General features: G+C 47.6%; 1 protein-coding gene across 1 annotated transcript in view; it reads right to left on the bottom strand.

Annotated features, from left to right (window-relative positions):
* The window catches only part of Auts2 (autism susceptibility candidate 2), an 824,367-nt gene that overhangs the window by 299,008 nt on the left and 509,770 nt on the right, over positions 1-15,589 (bottom strand). The window lies entirely within an intron of this gene.

Genomic DNA, 15,589 nt, shown 5'->3' with positions numbered 1-15,589 from the left:
ACAACAGGCCCTGAGTTCAACCCCCAGTTCCACCAAACAGACAGACAGACAGACACACACACACACACACACACACACACACACACTCCCCTCACACTATGCAATTGTAATTATAGTTTCTGGTTGGTTGTACCCATTGGAAACAATCTCAGTGCAATCGAAGGAAACAACTGTGAAGAAACTCAGCAAGATCATCCATACTCTATGTCCTATTCTGGCATCTGCACCACAGCAAGCAGTGAGCACTTCCACCAGTGTGATGCCCAGAGCCAAGGAGATGGCTCTGGTTCCCCCACAGATGAAGTCGTGGCTAAGGCAGGCCAACAAGGCAGCCTGGAAAGGTATCCCTGGCCACACACAGAGATGTCTGTCATTCCAGGAGCCCATGGCCACATGGCCCAGTGGCTCACAGGTGTCTGTGGAAGAGCACCTCAGGACAAGCTGACTAGTGGGCAGTTCCAGTGCCACAATCCATGCCTACCTGGCAAGTATACACCCTAAGCTCATGTTCAAACTCTTAGACTGCACCCCTCCCACCTTCTCTCTGTTTCTGGTGGTACTGAGTTTGAACTTAGGGCTGCATGCTTGCTAGGCAGGTGTTCTATCACTGAGCCACACCTCTAGCGCTCTTTTGTGCTGCTTATTTTTGAGATAGGACCTTGCCTCTTGCACAGGAACATACCTGGACTGCGACCTATCTCTTTTTGGTTTCCCATTTTTGCCTGGATGACACCCATGTACCAGCACACTCATCTTCTACTGTGATAAAGTCTTACAGAATTTTCTGCCTAGGACTGGTCTGGTCCCGTGATCCTGGTTCTCATGAGGCCTGGATGACAGGTGTGCACCACTGTAGTTAGAGATTGGCGAGCAGGTCTCAAGTGTATGCCCCAGCTGACCTTAAACCACAATCCTAATCTAATTCCAAGAAACTAGGGGATAGGCACGCAGCTACTTCTGTCTTTTAAATGTTGCCATGTTATCCTTGTTTCTCTCTTGAAAAGCAGCATTGCTCTCATTGTCAATCACTCCCTTGTAGATTTAGGAAACACACAGGAGAGTCGCTGATACCATTTCATGGATTCTGAGACACCCACTTTTACGTGTTCTAATATCTGTGACATCAAAATGCACCTTCGACTCCAGGGCCTGCCTGTTAATTGCTAGTGTTATTTCTTGGTGATGGTGTGTCCTGTGGTGAGGGCCATCACGGTCTTGTCACTACCACAGTTAATTCCTGTTAGTGGTGAGGGGAAGGGCAGATAAATCAACTAGTGAGTGCTATCAATCCTTCCTTTCATCAGATAAAGCACAAAATGACTGCCGCCTTTCTCAAGGCTGAGCAGCTGCCAGCTCACCCTGCACACCAGTGTCCACAGGAACCTACTCAGTGACCACATGCATGGTCACCACCCATTACTATTCAAGGCATAAGCTAACGTACACAGCGCTGGATCCCAGATCCACCCTCTCCCTGCATTGTAACACACGCACATCACGTGCATTACACATACAACATACATATACACATGACAAGCTCTCATGGTGGGCCACCTGGCCTCCCACAACGTGACAAGTGTGTGTCATGCATACACAGCCCTGGATTTGGCCACAGCAGCCTGTGTGGACAGTGCAAATGCTGCTATAACAAGACTGCAGAAGCACAATGGCGGCAGCCGGGCCACAAGCAAAAGCCCACAGCAGCAAGTACACCTGCAGTCTCTTCCATCTGCTGGGTGCACATGCAGAAATCAGACAAGTTCTAGGACCATACATGCACACACACACACACATACATGTGTGCACATACTGCGATCAAGAGCATGTTGCAGAGCCCAAGGTTATGACTTAAGCTAAATCTAGTGTCCTATCAGGACACACAATGCCAGACAGTATGCCATTAGCTCTTGCACATCCTCCTCCTTGTGTCTCAGAGCGCCAGGTCACAGCTATGTCTTCCGTAAGCCTTTCCCTAGACTCTGTCCTCGGCACTAGTTCAAGAAGGTCACTCTGGCATCGATTTCTCTCTTTATTAGTATGTAGCTCAAACATGCATTTAAAATATTTGAGCAAATAACTGCATTTAGTATGTTTTGTCTTGCTATTCTGTTCTAGAGTCCTTCTTCCTAACCTCCCAAGTGCTGGGATTACATACATGTGGCACAGGCCAGGTTGAAGGAGTGTACGGGAGATTCTTTTCTTTTTGTTTTGTGTTGGTACTAGGGCTTGACCTCTAAATTGCTCTAAATTGACTTTTTGGTTCAAGGCTGGTGGAAGGTTTTATCTTCTTTCTTCCTAAAGCAATGAGCCGTGGGCTCAGGAAGAAGAACAGGATCAGCCAGGGAGGCCCAGATGAAAAACTATGGACCAGCATTTATTGCATCCTTTTCATACAGGTACAGAGGGGCAGCCCCACAGGGCCTCACGCCTCTGCTTTTCCCAGGTGGGCAGTGCCATAGCCCTCAGTGCAAGGAAGGAAACTATGGATCACGGAGTTGGATAGCTGCTTCTGGGTCATCAACTAGCAAAGGGAGGGCTTGGAGTCAGGTTGGGTATGCCCATCCTAAGGCTCTTACTTATATCATCTGTGTGAATGCTACATAACAAAAGCAGCCTGGCCTCAGTGAGCTCTGGTCTGCTTAGTCTGTAAGGCAGAAGGGTGGCAGGTTCCTGTGCCAGTGGCTGGCTTCCCATGACCCCTCACAGTCCACAGTTCTGAGTGGTGGAAGGAAGGCTGCCATGCTACTTTCAGTCAAGTCAACAAACTCCACGTCCTGTGCAGGCATTTGCTGGAGCCTGATGAAGCTGCATGTCAGGGCCTAGCTAGCCCTGGTCTTCAGTACTGCTATCTACTCACTTCCTGCGGGGCTCAAAGTTCTTTGTCCCCATCCCCCTTTCCCCCCAGAGCAGCCCTACTCATGCATGCAGCCTCTGCATCAGTGTGTTCAGGGCTGAGTTCATTTCTGCAGGGAGTCCAGCATGTCTGAACTTTCCAAAATCATTTGGCCCCCATTACGGGTAAGCACTGCTCTTAAATAGGTTGTAACTCCTGCTAATAGGCTCCATAACCATCGCCGGGTGGAACAAAGGGACATGGGAAAGAGGGCCATCCGTCATCTTTATTCCTATCGAGCAGCCTGCGAGGGGCAGATCTTCCCATTTCAGAAGCTCCTGGTCTCCGTCTGCTCTTCAGGGCTGATTGGTGCTGTGGTGGGGGGCTGGGGGTTGGGAGGGAAGAGCCCACCCGAGGCCACTCGGCATCCCAAGACTCAAATTGGAGGCGTTATTGTAAATATAACTCAGGAAGACAGAAAATAAAGCAAATGCCACAGAGATGATTTTCAGTTTTAACAAATTTCATGGAAATGGCTGGAGGCTAGGCACTTAAATGATCTTTCTTCCACCGAGGAACCTAATTACTTAACAGTATGGGGTTGAAAGACAGAAAAGGTGACTTTGTTGACAGGCCAGTGCCTTTCATTGTTCTAAGTACAGAGCAGTCAAAAAAAAATCCTAAAACAACAGGGAAGAATATTGCCTCCTCCCTGAGTTTCAGCTGAGATTCTTTGAGTGACAACCTTACCTTCAGATTAAGTTGCCAATAGGAATGGGTTTAGTTCATATTTTAACATTTTTCTTTCCTTTATTTTTTTCTTGCCTGAAAACCCAGAGCCTTTGTATATGCCAACCACCACGCCCAAAATTTAAAGGCTTTGAAAAGTGAACTCTCCTTACTGCTAGCTATCCGGCCAGGTGCAGATGCTCACACTGCAAGTTCTGCTGCCATGTGTGTCTAACACTGGTTAAAGCACTCTTGTGTTCCTGCTTGGGGATAGCAGAATAGGAGGAATCCATAAATGCTATCATATACATCTCCTGCTGCAGGGTATTCAGGTATACCAGACTAAAAGAGTGAGCCAGGCTCATGTCCATGATCCTACCCTATTCGAAAAGGAATTCAGTACAAAGTGATGGTTGGGGTGGCTCAGGTGGTAGAGAGCCTGCCTAGCAAGGACAGAGACCCAAGTTCTAACCCCAGAACCACCAAAGACAGGTGTCAATCACCCCACAACATCTCTAAATGCTCAGTATTTTACTACGGTACGACTTGATAAACAAAAAAAGCATACAAAGTCTAAAATCTCACCCAAATGGGTGTTATTTTCAATGTGATAAGCATTTTTTCCTGTTTCATTGATATTTAGATTTTTATTAAAATTCTACTCACACATCTATCAGGTAGGGGACCATCGAGGCTCCCAAATCATTGGGTTTTAATGGGACACACACCTGTGCACCCTATATGCACCCTGACGCCATTTGCCTGTAGCAGCCATGGCACGTGGCCTCTAACGACAGCCATGCAGGCCTTGCAGGGAAGAGGCCCCAGCCCTGCAGCCTTGGACCATTAACTACAATGGGAAGTGAGGGCCACAAAGTCCCAGCTGTCCTGCACACGTCCTCATTGCAAAGACCTCTTCTTTTCCCTTTTCTTTCTGATTTTAGACTCAACTTGGATCTCAAGTTTTAGCTGTTTCTTTCTGTAAAGCAGAGGCTCCTCTATATGCAATCCAACACAGCCTCTCATGTGCCTCACACAGGCCCAGAAGAAAGAATATAATTGCCCCACAGTCTCTGGCAGTCTCACTGGGTACAAAGAGTCATGTCCCGTGTGGAGCGTTTCCCTTGCATTGGACCCTTCCGTCCAGGCTCCTGCCCTCTGTGAGCTGTCATTCTTGCTCTTTCCCTCTGGGCGGGGTCCTTCTCTCAGGAAGGCACAGGTGCTCAAGAAAGCCCTTTGTACCCCTGGCCCACAATCCCACCCACCAAGACTCCACTCAAGGTCTGCACAGGTGAGTGCAGGGCTACACCTCCTGGGGCAGGTGTGCACGGGACAGATCCATCCAACTGCAGATGATGTCCTCCACCCTGAGCCTCTGCTGCTCTAATCCATCACAACCCAGCCCACAAGTCTGTGGCAGGAGCCCAAGCAGACCCAACCCCCACCCACCCAGCCCAGCACTGGTGCCCTCTGCTCATGTCTCTGCCTCCTGGGTTCTTACTGATGTCTAAAGACAGATGGCTAATGTTCCCCCTCCTCAGTCCACTAAGCCCTCTTTCCTCTTTAGACACTTGTCCTATTCTGCTTTTTATCATAAGTTTGGGGTTCCCTTCCTTAGCTACTATCCAGAGAAAGGGACCTGCAACTTACCCACTGCTTTACTCAGGAAACATTTGTGAACTTGGATGAAATCGTCAAAATGCATTTTAGGTTTTAAAAATGTGAAAAGCTACTTCATGAGCTTATAGTTATACATTTGTACAAACATGTTTTATTTATCTTCTAATTAATACTGTGTAGAGATTCCTTTGAATGGTTCATATGGATATTCTTTTCTCTCTCTCTCTCTCTCTTTTTTTTTTGGTCAGGTGTGGAGCTTGAACTCTGGGCTTGGGCGCTGTTCCTGCCAGCTGTCAAGGCGAGCACTCTACCACACACTTCCTGTTTTCTAGTGGTTTATTGGAGATAAGAGTCTCACGGACTTTCCTGCCCGGGCTGGCTTTGAACCTCAACCCTCAGATCTCAGCCTCCTGAGTAGCTAGGACTACAGGCATGAGCCACTGATGCCCGGCTCCATATGGATACTCTTAAAAGCCTCTCCTGTAAAATCTCTCCTTGGCTCCTAGCTATTTGTTTCTCCGGTGATTATTACATCACAGGCAGGAAAGGAAAGGAAAGTAAGAAGGGAAAAAAACATAGCATTCACAAACATGGGAGGGGGAGGCATGTCTAAAATGAACACCAGAGGATACCCAAATGTCAGCAACAGAAAGGAGAAAAGGACAAGGGACTTTCTACTGACCAGGAATATTCCCCAGTAATCTAAGGGGGTGAATGTGTGTGTGTGTGTGTATGTGTGTGTGTGTGTGTTGCCTAGTCATATTGCCACTCAGCATCACTGACATGGACAACAGGACTTACCATTGTCCTACATGAAGTCCTGGACCTGAAGGCTTAGGTCCCCAAGTCCCCTGCCCACGGCTGTTCTGGAAACTTCCTGTGGCTATGAACTTGATGACTCTCAGCACCCTGTATACCCAGAATCATGTGGTGTTTGTCCTTTTGTGTATGGCTTATTTCTGTTAGTACAGTGTGTGCCTGGAACACAGGCTCTCCCATGCTGCGGCCGGGGTCAGCATCTCCTTCCTTTGAGGGCTAAATGGCAGCACTCCACTGTGTGGCAGTGCCACATTGTGCTTATGCATTTTGCCACTGATGGACACCCAAGCTGCTGCTTCATTTTGGTCTTTTTTTTTTTTTTTTTTTTGGTCATGGGGTTGAACTCTGGGCCTGAGTGCTGTCCCTCAGCTCTTCAGCTCAAGGCTAGTGCTCTACCAGTTGAGTTACAGCGCCACTTTTGGTTTTCTGGTGGTTTATTGGAGATAAGAGTTTCAGGGACTTTCCTGCCAGGGCTGGCTTTGAACTGTGATCTTCAGATCTCAGCCTCCTGAGTAGCTAGGATTACAGGCGTGAGCCACCAGTGTCCTGCTTTTTTTGGTCTTATGATGAATAAATAGTATAGCTATTGATAAGTTCTCTGCAAATCCCTGCTTTTATTCTAGATAACTTCCCAGAAGTCTGATTACAGGGTCCTATGGGAATCCCACACTTAATTTTCTGAGGAGTCGCCATTTTGTTTGCCACATGGCTATCTCTTTGGACTCTGGGACGTCCTGAGGCGTCCATGACATTCACTTTAGACACAAGGTGGATTGGAGAGGTCGCCACCTTCTCCACTGTTCTATGAAACTCAGATCTATGAACGCATCACTCCTCTGAAATCTGCAATGGGTATCTACTCTCTCCTATAATAGAGGGGGAAAACCCAAAGCAATGATGTTTGCTATGGACAAGGTAAATCCCTTCTCAGAGACTTCTGGAACTGTTCATAAGCAGAGGTGTGGAAAAGCACTTGGCAAAGCTTTGCACACATATTCCTGCAGAGGTGGGGTTTTCACAGTGCAGTGTGGTGATCAGCCTCCATCAACCTTGAAAGGCTGCACTGAAGGCTGGGCTGGAGTTCTCGTGTCTTTCATCCTGTGTCTCATGTGATGGGGAGGCTCTGAGGAGACAGAGCTGCAGATCAAAGCAATGCCACAGCACAGAATGGCTGTGAGGAGCCCAATGCTATGCCACCATCTGCAGAACTCTCAGTAACATGTTGTTAAACATGCGTCTGGAATCAGTCATGTGCTGCGTCACATCCACATAGTACAGAGAGACACCCATGCCTGCCTGACACAGTTGAATACCACAGGCCGCACAGCCCAAGGCTGGGGTGACAGTGGACAGGTGTGCCTCACCCAGCACTGTGCTCAGGAACTTGCTGCCCTGTGAGAAGCATTTTCTTCCCCTAGGAAAAGGCTTCCATTGTTCCTGCCTGAGACTTTGTCTGAGAATTCAAGCACCACTACCATTTTCCAGCAGGACCTAGCTGGTGTTCAAAACCTGAAGCCTCTGTCATGTCATCCAGTTTGGAAAGAAGGTTATGGAATAAGATGTAGCCACAGCCCTGTATACTGCCCCTTTATTGTTCTTATGCAGTGGGAGATGAACATCAGCTGTGAATGGTCCATGGAAAACAGATGTAAGAAAGGGCTTCTGGGGCCAGAGGTACTGCCCCATCCTGCCCCACCCTGTGGGAATCTCATATAGCTTCTGATGTGTTAGCTCCATATTTACCTTCGCCCCCTGATCATGATGAATGCAAAAAGCAGTTCAAGAATCACGAAGGGGAAATCTACGGTGATATGCCTCACAATCAACAAGAGGCTGATGCCCAACTTACAGCCACCAAGCTTCACAACTCAAATGCTTCCTGTCTGTTTTTATTTATTTTTTTATTTTAATGGCAACATCTTTCCCCTGGCTTGCGTTTTGAAGTAATGATATAAAATTCATTTTATCTCTCTTTCAAGCCTGGCTCTTTCATACATCACATCAGGCTTGTCATATCTGAGGAATTATTAAAATGAGACGGAGCTGGCGATTTCTGAGCAGAAAAGCCTCTTTGAGTCGGCGTCCTCAGGAGAGGCCGGGCTCAATCTCATTAGCTGGGGCTGAGACGCGTCCTGTCTCCAGGTTCAAGGTGATGAAAGATTGGGGCGCTGGGCCTTGTCTCATTTTGCATGCAGCACACATCCATCCCTGCCCGTGAACACGAAATTACATTGAACCCGGGGAGTCTAACTCCATTAATTTTAAATGGAAGATTAATTTAACAATATGCGGCCGATATTTGTTACAGACCTATCATGTAAAAGTGACAGTTAGCAATAAATTGTAGTGACTCATACTGGCCAGTGGCCCTGGCTCAAATAAATCAGGCGGCATTTACACATAATTGCTGTTTTTAAAGACAGGGATATGGGTGATGTGTTTCTTTGATGAAAGATTGGGCAACTCCATTCAAAGAAAGGCAGCTGCTCTGACAGCCACGGTGCTGTTCTGGGGAGATGTTTTTCATTAGTATTTCTATAATAATCATTTAGGAAAAACAAATACTGCATTGATATATAACCATCTTTTAAAAAACTATAGAATAATGAATTCTGTCACATGAAGCTTTGTGGTATTTTATCAATTTCCTCAATTAGAACAATAATATTATACTACATAAATAACAGTAACACCTCCAGAACCATCTATTTCCAGGAGATACAGGCACAGAGAAGAGGACAAGAGGAGGGAAAGCATCACTGCTGACAAGGAGAAGCAGTTGTGTGTTGTTTTTCTAAGTAATTTCAGTCATGCATGTTGGTACCCATCTGCAGGGCATGGAGGGGCAGGGGACAGCAATTCAAGGGATTATCCTAAAGGAAAAAAATGCATGAAAATTTTTATGTGAAATCCTTCATAAAGCTCTTGCTACATTTTTACAGCATGTTCTCTGAAGGAAACAAGGGGGATGGTGACTCAGGACCCCAAATTGCATGCTTTCTCAGCAATGCTCGTACTCTCTGGTGGAGGCCTGAGACAGGGCAACCCGGCCCTCTTGGACCATGCAGCCTGACCCCTCTCTTCTCCAGCACTCAGGGAAGGATGCTCAAGGACTTTGGTCTTGTGCTGAGCCCTAGGTGACAGCAGCTCTTGTCTCTTTTGAGAGATTAAGGAGGAATGAGGGAAGGCTGAGGACTCTGTCCTCCCTCTCAGCCCACTCTGGGGGCTGGAGCCCACCTGGAGGAGGGGCTCACTCTGCTTCATGGTCCTCAGCACGTGAGAAGCAAGAGAAAGCATCTGCCCTTTACAGCAAAGAGATGAGCCCCCGGACTGTACCCTGGAGCCCCCCTCCCACACGTCCTTCTGCAGAAACAGAGCAGAGTATGTTTCTGCCACGCGTTTCTCCACAGCTCCTGGCTGCGCGCAGGACTGAGTCTATACTCCGAAGTATCCGTGGGCCAGGCCCTCACAGCTGGGCATACTGTCTTTGTCACTCTTCTGAGCAGCAATGACACATGAAACACTTCCAGGGCCAGCCTCACAACGGCTCACACACCAACCACACTTCCTGGGTGCCAAGCCCTCCACACAGAATCTTCTTCCCAATGCCCCTGATCTGGAAAACGGTTACTCTTTCTACAAAACCCAAACCCAACACCAGCTCTAGGCCCTCCATTAAGGAGCCAACAAATAGCAGACATCCACCACAGCTACTTTCCCTGAGAAAAACACCAGGAGCACACACGACAGACAACAGAACTGTTACATTCATGGTAAGAGGTCTGCCTTAAGGATGGCTGGGAGAGAAGAGCTGAGACTGGGCATGCTGAAAAGCTGGCATATTCATGTTGTTTTGCTAACATTGGTTGTCAGCTGATTCTGATGGACAATGTTATCCATTACTACAGACAACCAACAGAGGAGATTAAAGCAAATATTTGGGTATAAACATTAAGAATAGGCCCATAAAGGGCCAAGGGTTTAAAGACAGAGGTATGGGTGATGTGTTGTGATTCTGTGAGGGCAGCTGCTCATTATTTTATAGCCAGAGACGGGAGCATGGGGATTCCAACCTGGCAGGTAGGCCTCAGACTCCAGGAATCCTAAGGAGCCAGAGTCCTCCTGATACCCACCTGCAGGCAGACCACAGGGAGAGAAGTTCAATGGGTATGACAGACCTGCAGCATGGTGAAGGTGGGGGCCCCAGCCCCAGGATGATCCTTGGCCCTGGACTTTAAGAAGTCCTGCTGCTGGGAGGAGAAGGAGAAGAGTGTGGGATGGAGTCCCAACATGGGAGGTCTTCCCACCCCTACCCAACACCTGGGAATAACTGATGGGAGCCCCAGCACGGGAGGTCTGCCCTCTACCCCTCGACACCCGAGGACCAGCCAGGACGCAACAGAGTTCCAGAGGTGCGGAGCAATCTGGTGAAAGGTAAAGCCTGTTTCCCAGTGACAGGGCATCCCTGAAGTGCAGGCACACACAGAAGGTCTGTGGACAGCCAGGCCTCCCCAGCTCCATGAGAGACTTGGCTTCCATACCAGCCTTTCCAGGCCAGTACCAGACCTGTTACATGCGACAAAGTTATGCAACGCCTGGCTATGAGCAGAGCCATCAATTTGTCTCTTCTATTCCATGTACCCTGCTCCTTTGAGCACAGTTACATTAAAGATAATTTCATTCCACGAGATCTGAAATGTACCCTGAAGTGGCCCGTGTCACAGAATAACAGGTACCCTGCAGTAGTAACATAGTAATCAGAGCCGCAAAATAAACTAGCTCCCAAGGTAATTCTTGCACTTCTATTGTGCTTCCCTCCACAGAATTTCAAGTTATTAGAAAACACTAATTAAACTATATAGTTTCCCCAAAGGAGAGGCTACAATTATTTTTTGTTCAGATGGATAATTGAGGCAAAGGGGAGCTGACAGACCTAACCCTTCACCATGGCCCAAATCCAGAAGTTTTGTCTCCTCTCAAAGTGCAGTGCCATTCATCAATAAACAAAGATCTATAACTTTAAAAAGTATATGAAGCTGTTCTAGCTGGAAACTGGTGGCTTATGCTGGTAAACCTAGCTACTCTGAAGGCTGAGATTTGAGGATTGAGGTTCACAGTCTGAGCAGACATACCTGAGACTCTTATCACCAAATAGCCAACAAAAGCCTAGAATTGGAGGCATAGCTCAAGTGGCAGAGTGCCAGCTTTGGGCTAAAATGCCAAGAAAGACTGAGAGATCCTGAGTTTAAGCCCTAGTACCAACACACACACACACACACACACACACACATGTGTACACACACAGATACATGCATGTACCCCCCAAGACAGACAAGCTATAGGTTACAGAATGAGGTAACTGGTTGCTGCTCAGAGCCTTCAAGCACATGCCATTCACCTCCTGCCCTGTCCCAGCTCCCAGCCAACTGACTGCAGGGACAGAGTAACTGCCTGGAGCTCTCAGTTGTCTGGAAGGGCCTAGAGGTTCTGCAGACAGATCAGGCCCTTGAGGAGAAAGTAAAGTGTTCCATCCAGGCACTGGCCTGCTAGGGGGTGAGAGGGGGCACTCAAGGGAACCAGGAAGGAGCTGTGTCGTCAGTGCCGGCCACGGATGCCTCTCTGACTAGCTCCTCTCCTGTGCTTTCATGTTAAATTTCTTATGGGAGCACATCACCTAATTAGAGGAATTGATAACTGCACTGTTCCATAATGAGGACAATACATTTCAAAGTCATTAAAGATAAGCAAGGCGATAAGTCTGGGCTTAAGCGGCGTTTCCCCAGATTTCACGGTTCTGCATGTTGCGAGTGAGGAAGGCAATCCCTGCCCAGTCAGCTGTAAATGCTGGGTTATTGGAATCTTTAAAACAGGCAGCAAGGAGAAAATTACATGGCCAAATCTCCTTTTTCCAGTTAATGAAGAATTAAGACTCCCATTTACCATATTAGAGGGTTCATCAGAGGCCCCTTCTCTCTGTTGCTGTCGTCTGACAGCGGTGTCAGTTTATCTGCGTCTAAACGCCAAAGTGCATGACAGAGGATCATTCATGACTGTCACTTCTACTTATCTTGCCATTGTCACACTGTGAAGGAAACGTGGGCTGTGGAGCCGTCTGCCTTGTCCCCTCTCAGCCTGGCTCAAGGAAAAAAGCATTCCAAAGCCATTCACGTCCAATCACCCTGTCAGCACATCTAGGCTGACAGCACTGTTTCCCCTCATCTCCAAGCCTGGGGACAAGACAGAAGATGCACTTTCCTCAGGACTAATGTCCTCGACGCAGCTGGCAGCATGCCAGCACGAGGAACCATGCTACAGAGACATAGGGTCTCTCGAACACGTTGCCCCATGCTTCGGGGGAAAATATCCCAAGTTCAGAGTTTATCTTTGGCCATGAGAAAGGTGTTTCCTTGTACAAAGCAGCAGTAAGTGTGACAGGACTTCAAAACACAGTCGAGGGCTCTGTGACTCATGGAGACATTTAAATGAAAGGGGAACACAACAGCTGATGTGGGGTGTCCATAGTTAAACCAATCAGATGACTGTGAGGTAACAGTACCCAAGAAGATGCAAAGGTGAAGGTATGGTTCACATGATCAAAAAAGCCATGCCAGCCAGGCTTGTATCAGCTATGACTGTAATGTACAGCCATAACTGTAATCCTAGCTATTCAGGAGGCTGAGATCTGATGATCAAAATTAAAAGCTAGCTGGGGAAGAAAAGTCCCTGTGAGACTCTTATCTCCAATTAACCACTCAAAAATCGAAGTGAAGCTGTAGCTCAAAGTGGTAGAGCACTAGCTTTAAGCAAAAAAGCTCAGGGACAGTGCCCAGGCCTTGAGTTCAGGCCCCATGACCACCATGATCACCACGACCACCATGACCATCACCACCACCACCACCACCAAGCCAATCATCACTAAGTTCAAGTCCCACTAGTAGCACATACTTGCATTCCCCTTCGACTCAGTTTTCAATTAAGAGCTGCAGGGCACTGATGGCTCACACTTGAAGTCCTAGCTACTCAGGAAGCTGAAAGCTGAGGATCATGGTTCAAAGCCAGCTCAGCTAGGAAAGTCCCTGCAGTCCTTATCTCCTATTAACCACCAAAAAGCCAGAAGAGGAGATGTGGCTCAAGTGCTAAAGTGCTAGCCTTAAGTGAAAAAAAGCCAAGTCCCTGAGCACAAGTGCTGGAGTTGACATTAAAAAAAAAGTGATACAATCTGATTTTTCAAATATTCTCACAGAAGCAGCTAATCTACATGGAAGGAAGTGACCTCCGAGTGTCTGGCAGTCAGTCTTGGCTGGAATGAAGAAACCAGTCCAGCCTGAGGCAGGAAAGGCTGGGCCAGCCCCATCCTGCCCAAAGCTAATGAAGCAAGGGTGGTGCAGGTGTGGCCCCTGATCAGCCACAGGAAAATCAAACCCCACATCCACAAACCCCCCTTTGATCATGTCTGATACAGCCAATAGCCCACGGTTTAGTAGTGCATCATCTACTTTAGCAAAAGCAGCTTTGCAGAGGGAGAGACATGCAGGACACTCACTACATGTTACAGGCCTGGTGAATTTTAATAACCTTGTACAGCTTCGTATGAGCTCAGGACAGACTCATTTTATAACATACCACCCCCAAAAGAGCTCCCTCATAGCGAGTGCTGCCCAGATCCTCTGGGCTATTACTCATTTCCTTCTGGTACCCAATTTCTAACTGAGATGAAGTCAATGAGAGAAAAGAGGTAGTTTAACCCTCTGCATTTGGGTGGTACAGCCATTGTCACTCATTCCAGAATTTTCCATCATCACTCATTCCAGAACTTTCCCCCAAAAAAAGAAAACTTCATGTCCATGAGGACACTTCACACATATGAGCCACATGGCATGCTGTTCTCTGCCTTCCCCCAGGCCATGTCACTTTGCAAGGTTACCCATGTGTGGCAGGCATCACGACCCCATTCCTTTCCTAGGGCTGAATAATATTCCACTCTATGGGCTGACCCCAGTCAGTTATCCCCCATTTTTTGGCTGATGGACATTAGGGTTCTTTCCACTGGTGCTTATGGACTTGGTGTAGGTTTTATAGAAACACACCATCCTGTAGACCTAGGAGTAGAACTGTTGGGTTGCCTACCATTTTAAGGCTGTGCACTACAAAACCTACAGACTAGAACTTACAGTGGCCTGAGTTGACTAAGGCATCACTGAGAAAGAAACTGAAATATTCTGTTCTTTACATAAGTCGGAGTTGATTGGCATTAGTAGATCATAGTGGGTTGCATGTTGCTTGTGCATGCCTAGAATCCTAGCTACTAAGGAATTAGACGAGACCCAGAGGACTGCAGTTTGAATTCACGAGCATCCATCTCCAAAATGACTAACAAAATGGTGGACTGGAAGCCCAGCTCAAGTGGCAGAATGCAAAAAGAGCTGAGTGAGAGTCTAGGCCCTCAATTTATGCCCTGATATAGTCACAAAAAATAAAAATAAAAATAGCACATACACAGTTTTTCTAAATGGACCACATTCAAGTTATGAAAAAACAGACTACCAAGTGGTCCTCAGTGCTGCCCTAAGGAAGAGCCGACTTTACTGCCCCATCTAGCTGGCCCTCAACCTCACGGGGGGAGGGAGGGTGGTCCTCTTCTGGCCTGCAGGCCCCTCCTGCCCTCTTCCTCCCCTTTCCCTCCTGATGCTTGGGTGATCTTGGATCCCCCCTCTTCCTCCTCAGGAGGAGGAGAAAACGACCAATGGCCTTCCAATCACCGATGACACTGATGTACTGATACGAGTACAGGATCCAGCTCCACAGAGGTGGAAGTACCCACCACCCCCCTCTTCTGTAGAAGTCTGCTGTTTGCGCTTGCCATCTTAGGAGATTTCAAGAGAGACCCCTGTCTTCCCTCCCTGACGGGACCCATCCCTGCCCCGTAACCTCCTCCCTGCAGCTGTGCTTTCCCCACATGCCTGCCATACCCCTGGGCCTCCTCCTCTTCTCTTCCATGGTGGGAAGCAAGATCTATTCCTATAGCCAGAAAACTTAATACAAAGAAAGAGATCAGAATGGAGGGCTGGGAAGGTGGCTCAGTGGTAGAGTGCTTGCCTTGCATGTGTGAGGCCCTGGGTTCGATTCCTCAGTACCTCATGAGCAGAAAAAGCCAGAAGTGGAGCTGTGGCTCAAGTGGTAGAGTGCCAGCCTTGAGCTGAAGAGCTCAGGGACAGTGCCCAGGCCCAGAGTTCAGGCACCACGACCAAAAACAACAACAACAACAACAACAACAACAACAAACCAGAATGGAGGCCATCTTGACTGAAAAGACTAATAATGGCATTTAAGGTAAACTATAAATCAATCAATATATTAAGAAATAAAAGCCCATTGTGGGCAGTGCTGTGCTCAAGAACAAAAATCTTCCCAAGTGAGCCAGGGGCGGAAACAGCAAGAGGAAACTTCTCTGGGAGGGAAGTGTTCCCACAGTATTTGAGGATCACTTTGACTTTTCTAATATAATAGATTTTTTTTGCGGGGGAGGGGAGGAAAGGGAGGATGGAAAGCAGCATTGCCAATTGGATCAAATTACTGGAAGAACAACTC

Source organism: Dipodomys ordii, unplaced genomic scaffold, assembly GCF_000151885.1.
Source record: "Dipodomys ordii isolate 6190 unplaced genomic scaffold, Dord_2.0 Scaffold164, whole genome shotgun sequence".
NCBI classification, from domain to species: Eukaryota; Metazoa; Chordata; class Mammalia; order Rodentia; family Heteromyidae; genus Dipodomys; species Dipodomys ordii.
Note: the sequence above shows the minus strand (reverse complement) of the source record. Positions and strands in the feature narration are given on the sequence as shown.